Raw genomic sequence first — 7500 nt, 5'->3', positions numbered from 1 at the left:
ATCGCGCTTAGTCGAGGGGAGAGAGAGGGAGAGAGGGGGGGGGGGGGCAGATGTAGGAGAAGGAGTGAGGCTCCCGCCAACAAGAGATGGCATGTTTGATAGGGACAGCAGACCGTGAGCTAGCGGAACGAGCAAGCGTGTAGAAGGATGTGCTATGAGGACCAACAACCGAGGCGAGCCATTCTAGAACTATCTAGCCATCTAGAAAATGGGGATTTACTTTGGTCAAATGATTGAAGGGGTGCGATTTCCATGGTAGATATTCATTAACTATGCAGTTCTTCACGAAAGGAGGCGAGAAAAAGTATTTCCATGGTGTCGCTCTATTGTTCGCCTCTTCCTAGCTTGGCCCGTCACCTGTCTGTGTTCGACCGTCATCTGGATATTGCCCGGAGCATCGTCAGAGTTTAGGAGGGCATCTTTAGATAAATAAGACATTGGAACAACCTGACTTTTGGTTAAAGATGAAAGCAATACTATAACGTTTTAACACTCACCATATATTTCCCAGGTCTGGAAAAACTGGTCTGTTGATATACATATACTTCAATCACTCTTTTATTTGATTTTTTTTTTTCTAAGATAAGTAAAAGGAAGCTTTTCCCTCCCTTATTTTGAGGTAATGCGAATATTTTTTCCCCCCGCAAACGAATGCTTTTTACTTGTCATTTAGAAAATATTTCTTCGGTCCGGCTTTTTCCCCTTTAGGACTGTGATTTTCAACCCTTTCTCTATAACTTGTCTCCTCAATTGTATGTTGCTCGTTATATACCTCTTTCGTGCCATGTAAAACAAGAATGTCTAATGTAGACGCATAACAAGAAAAAGAAAGCTCTACTAATTTTTATATTTTGCAAAGAATGTTTTGATTAGAAAAAGTAATATACAGTTGTTGATAGATTGGTAAAAAAAAAAAACCGAAAACAAAAAAGAAAAAAAAAACCCGCATCAAACATTTAACAGCTGAAAATTCGCATGCTGTCTGCTAAGATCCGTCGCATCGAGGGTGTCATGTATATTTTTACTCCCTGGGGTAAAAATACCCTCGGTCAAAAATCTTTGTCCAATACACGTACAATTACAAAAGCTTTATAACATGGGGGGCAAACGAGTTATATTATTTTACCTCATTTTTTCATATCTTATAAGAGTCCTTGGTTCTTTATAAAGATACAGTTGCTAAAAGGGGGGAAATCAAATCAAAGCCCTCTTGTTATACATGTGTTTTGATTTTTGAAGATAAAAATAATATATCGGGGTCTTTAACTGTTTTCGCAGCTACAACAACTAGTGGCATAGTGAAAAATCATAGGCAAAGGATGCTAAGATATTTTTTTTTCTTAATTTGGCATGATTGTGTATTAAGTTATTCAGAAAATATTGAAGAGTTCGAATTTCAAGTTTTATTCAGTGCCAACGTAAATTTTTTTTTTATCTTTGTATAGGGACATTTGAGAAAATGTATGCTGAATGCATACATTTTCTTAAAAAGTGATGGCTGAATGCGCGTTTCCCGATAATGTAAATCACCGTAGCCTGACGGTGAGGTGATCGTCTCTTAAAGATGACAACTTATCTAGCTCCATCTCTTGCCGCATATTTGTAGACTGGTGAGGAAGACAATGACGGGGAAATCGAGAAGTAAAGTTTGCTTGAATATGCCCGTTGGCAAGGTTATTTGTGTCCTTTTACAATATTTTCCCCGTTCTTGTAGGAGACAAAAAAGCAAATTTGCCAGTTAAATAAAACTACAATAACCAACATTATGGGTTACCGTTCCTTTTCTTCGTTTATACTTGTAGGGAGGTACTATAGGCGATTTCGTGGAGGGGGAGTAAATTACCGAAAAGCTAGTCCACCTTCTGTGCTGATTCGTCTTTTTCTTATATCATCATAAAACGGAGGATCCCTAATCGATGTTTACCCTGGTATTTTTTATATCAGAAGGGGAATGCACTGTATTGGCGTGCATAGAGTTATCCATAAGGACCTTAAGGGAAAGCTGAACATATTCCCTAGTTTGCATTGTAGGCTGTAAAAAAACTGAGGTAGGAACACTTTTTGGAAAAGCATTGCATTGCCCCTTGAGGTTAATTAGCAAAACATAACTAGGTCGACACGTTGGACCAGGTGGTGGTCCTAGTTTGTAGCTAATTAGCTATTCAGGCGGAAATATGAGGGGGAAACCTGCTTTTGACCTCGCGCAGATGCATTGAAAACCCTATTGATGCTCTCTAAATAGAATAAAACCGGCGACTTTTCAATCTATTAGGTAATGAACCTTTTGTATGTGCCTGAAAATTTCAAACGAACGAGATAGTGGTTATCGCATTTTCATTTAAACAGAAAATTTAAGCCTGTTATTTTTTTTTTTTTTTTTTTTTGTTATCGCCTGTTAGGACGCGTGTTTGTGAAAGTCATAATAGAGGCATATTGAGTACAACAAGAGTTTCATGATCCTTTTCACTGAATTGTATTTTTAATATGAAGATGCCTTTGGGATGTAAGAACGACTAGTATAACATGTTAAAAGATGAGAGGAGGTCGCAAGCTTATTAATCGTCCCGCGAAGTTAAACAAATTATGTTGAGTTATTCTTATTAGGGCTGCACCTTTGGTATATTATGTTTAACTGTTGTATAAGCCTGCAATTTTCAAACGTACGAGATGGTAATTATCGCATTTACATTTACACAGAACATTGAAGCCTGTTATTTTTATTTTATATGTGTTATCACCTGTTAGGACGCGTGTTTGTGTAAGATTGAAAGTCGTATTAAAGGCATATTGGTTACAACAAGTGTTTCATGATCCTTTTCACTGAATTGTATTTTTATTATGAAGATGCCTTTGGGATGCAAGAAAGACTAGCATAACATGTTAAAAGATGAGAAGAGGTCGCGAAGTTAAGAAATTTCTGTTGAGTTATTTTTATTAGGGCTGCACCTTTGTTATATTATGCATTTGTGAACATTTGTAAAGATATTGATACTAGTCTTTGCAAGTATCTTTTTTACATATGCATATGGAATAAGAAATGGATATTGTCAGATGCATATATATATATATATATATATATATATATATATATATTTGTCTTATATTTACGTAATGCGAACATTATCAATCTTATTAAGGGTTAAAATTGATTTCCTTTTCCTGTTAGGTTACTCCTCAAGACGAGGCTTCACCGCCACCGTCATTACCTCTGAGCAAGAAGAGATGGTCGTATTTTCATCGTCGTTATATGGAACTCGACCGATAAAATTTGTGTTTGTGTCTGATTGTTTGTACTAAAGGTATATTTGAAGACATAAATAAAGGCATATTGAGTACAGCAACGAATTTTATAATCCTTTTGATTGCAATGAATTCTTCATTTTGGGATGATTAGGCGATTTAAGGTAAACGACGTGTCAAAACAAGCCGGAAGACTAAATGTAAATATCGGATCAATACCCATGATCCCTTTCAGATCAATATCCTTGGCCCGTATCGCATCCGGAGAGCAGCTAAGAATATCTAATTTACCCTCTTTCGGTGGCTCGTGGGTGAGCACGCTGTGTCTGGGAATGTCGGTCTGGGCAGTAGGAAGGGAAAGAGGGATCCCCTGTTTACGGACTTTTCGTATGTCAGCAGCTGGATGCATGTTTGTTTGTTTGTTTGTGTGCTCCTTCTTCTTCTTATTCTTATTATTGCTTTGGAGAGGAGGGGAGGGGGAGAGATACCCTTCAGGTGAGCGTGTTAGGCATCATTAAAGGGACATTTATGGATTATGATGAATTAGGAGGGGTGATCACTTGTCTGTAGCTGGGTCAATTATCGATCCAGTTACAAGTTTAAACATGATAAATATTGTGGTGCGAGGAGGGAGGGTATGGGAGAGGGGGGCGGGGGGTCATCTGTATCACCTGACATATTGTTTAGAGAGGAGGTGAGGGGTGGGAAAGGCTCCCTCCAGGTGTGTGTGTAAACCTACTTTCACACTCATGTACGTACGTGGGGTGTCGCGTTCTGTCCAGTCGCCTGCATTGGAGGGGCTCTTCTGTAGCACACCCTTAGTTAATGATTTCCAGTTTCGATCATTGATTAGGATAATCCCTTTAATTATGCCTACTTTCTGTTATAATGCACCATGTACGACCGTAAGGTGTGCATGCTAGCCATCATTAACTAAGGTTAATGATCCTGGTTATTGATTACGTCATGGTCATTGGTTACGTCATTGATTACGTCATGGTCATTAACCTACTTTCACACTCATGTACGTATGTGGGATGTCGCGATCTGTCCATCCTCTATCTACTATCATCATTATCATTATTATTGTTATCATTATTATCATCGTTATTAGTATCATCATTATCATCATCATCATTTATGATAATAATGATAATAATGATAATAATGATATTATTATGATCATAATCATAATAATTTTTTTTTCTCTTCTTCCTCTCCTCCAATTTCCTCTTCTTCTTCTTCTTCTTTTTCTTCATTTTCTTTTTTTTCTTATACTATACTGATTCACTGTTCTTATGATTATTATAATCATCATGATTATCATTATCATTATTATCATTATTGTTATTATCATCATTATTATTATCATTATTCTCTTTAGTGTTATTAGTATTATCATTATAATTACTATTATTATAATCATCATGATTATCATTATCAAAATTATCATTATTGTTATTATCATCATTATTATTATCATTATTATCATTATTGTTATTTGTATTATCATTATCTTTACCATTATCTTTAACACAATTATCATAGTACTGTTATCATTATCATCATCATTATCAATTTTATCTTTATTATTATCCTCTTATTACTATTATTATCATTATTATCATTATTATTATTATCGTTATTACTATTATCCTCATTACATTACATCATATTACTATTATCCTTATTAGTATTGTTATTATCAATATTATCCTTATTGTTGTTGTTATTATTATAATTATTATCATTGTTAGTATTATCATTATCACTGTTATATTACAATCATTATATATATATATATATATATATATATATATATACATAATATATATATATATATATATATATATATATATTTGTGTGTGTGTGTGTGTGTGTGTCTGTGTGTGTGTGTGTGTGTGTGTGTGTGTGTGTGTGTGTGTGTGTGTGTGTGTGTGTGTGTGTGTGTGTGTGTATTATATATATATATATGTATATATATATAATGTATATATATATATATATATATATATATATATATATATAGAGAGAGAGAGAGAGAGAGAGAGAGAGAGATGAGTGTGTGTGTGTATGTGTGTGTGTGTGTGTGTGTGTGTGGGTGTGTGCATGTGTATGAACCTTATTCATATTGACAAACGTATAGAATGAGAATGGATATCTTCACAAAAAAAGAGATGTATTTGACCGGTTTCGATTATATATATGTATTTCTGGAGAAGATATAATCATAACCAGTCAAATACATACATCACCCGAAGTGACCGCCCGAGGTTAAACTTTAGGGTGGCTGTCAGGGTGAGGACATGGAACGTCTGCTCTTTGCGACAGGACGATCGATTAACACTACTGTCGAGGGAGCTGAAGCGGTTTAGAGTTGAGGTGGCTGCTCTCTCGGAGGTGAGAAGACCTGGTAGAATGGTAGATACACTTACTACAGGTCGGGCCACAGCGAGGGTCACCGCCCTCGGCCATATCCATCTCCAGCAGAAGTCACTCCAGTTGATGAGCGTATAATGGTATTAAGGCTGAAGCCTACACTTGGATACATGTCTCTTAGTGCTGTGTGCGCTCCTACGGATGTTTATGAACTTGATGCGAAAGAGATATTTTACATTGCCTAGTGCGCAGGACTAGGTCACTGCTAAGGAGGGACAAAGAAGAGTCAGAAAACTTGCAGAGGAGGTTCAAAGCCATTTCCTAGTAAATGACCTTCTTCCAGCCTACCAAACCCTGAGAAAGCTGAACTCAAAGCACTTCTCACAGACAACTGCAGTCCACTCAGCAAGTGGCCAGATAATCTCAGATCCTAAAGGGGTACAGGTGCGTTGTGCTGAGTATTTTGAGCAGTTATACTTGGTTGATCCACCAACAATTAACTTGGATGTGGGTAGTGTTGAGATTCCTTTGCCAGACCCACCCATCAGTGAGGATCTATCCTACCTGACTGAAGTCAGGGGGGCGATCTCCAAGCTGAAGAGTGGTAAAGAAGCGGGTATCTGCAGCATCCCAGCTGAACTGTTAAAGGCTGGTGGAGTACCTATGACAAGGGGCTGGCATGCTGTCCTATCTACCATCTGGCAGACCGGTACCATTCCCCCTGACCTGCTGAAGGGTGTGATGCATTCAGCAATGAAGTGAAGCCCATGGGGGCCTGCTAGGAGATCCTGTTCAGTCAGTACATGCTTGCAGTGAGAACATCGAGGTCACAGAGAGCTTTACATGCTTTGATAGTGCCGTTCATGACTCTGGGCTGTCAGCCAGGCAGACAGTAGATGGATTGACCAGGCAACAGGGGTCGTGAAATCTCTCGAGAAGAATATTTGTAGATGTTGGTACCAAGGACCAAGCTATACATCTTGAAGGCCTTGATACTGGCAGTTTTACAATACGGTAGTGAAACCTAGAAGTTATCTTGTGCTTTAGAATCTCGTCTTGATGCCTTTTGTTACGGGTCGTTGCACCTGATCATTGGGTACAGTTGGTGGGACCATGTGTCCAACCAAAGGTTGCACCATGAGACTGGTACAGGACCTGTTTCCTGCACAATCCGTGATCGCCAACTCTGGCTATATGGCCACCTGGTTCGTTTCCCACAGGATGATCCTGCCCACCAGGGGCCGGATGTACTCTCTCGTAAACGCTGTCTTCCGTAACAGATCGGATCAACGATTTCTCAACCAGTGACGTTACGAACCTTTTTCGACGCCAAACAAAGAGAGCATAGGGGTCTCGTAACCGTTACGACAGCATTTACTATCGGTAGGTATCGTAGAACTTTATTTCCTAAAAGAAAGGCTCGAACGACCAATCAGCGGTAGCCCGGAAAAAATCACAGAGCATTAATCGCTGTACTGAGGCAGCACTAATGAGGTTTACCAGTACCAGTTTCTTTATGAAAAATTCAAATAAAATGTGATTAAACAGTCTTTCTAAAATGATGTTCCATTCAATTAGGCAAATAAAGGAAAGTCAAGAGACTTTAATGGCAGTAAATGGCTTTATTCTATTCAGAGTCAGGTGCAATGTTTCACTTACATCAGTAAACGCCTTTGTTATTCTTCACCACCTTTATCAGTAAACTCATAAATTCTGATATATATATATATATATATATATATATATCCATCTATATAATAAAATCATAATACATACAAGTATACACAAATAAATACATAAATAAATTAACATATATATATATATATATATATATATATATATATATATATATATATATATATATATATATATAAATATATA

The sequence above is a fragment of the Penaeus chinensis genome, chromosome 20 (assembly GCF_019202785.1).
Source record: "Penaeus chinensis breed Huanghai No. 1 chromosome 20, ASM1920278v2, whole genome shotgun sequence".
Classification (NCBI taxonomy): Eukaryota; Metazoa; Arthropoda; class Malacostraca; order Decapoda; family Penaeidae; genus Penaeus; species Penaeus chinensis.
This window is presented reverse-complemented; position numbering follows the sequence as displayed.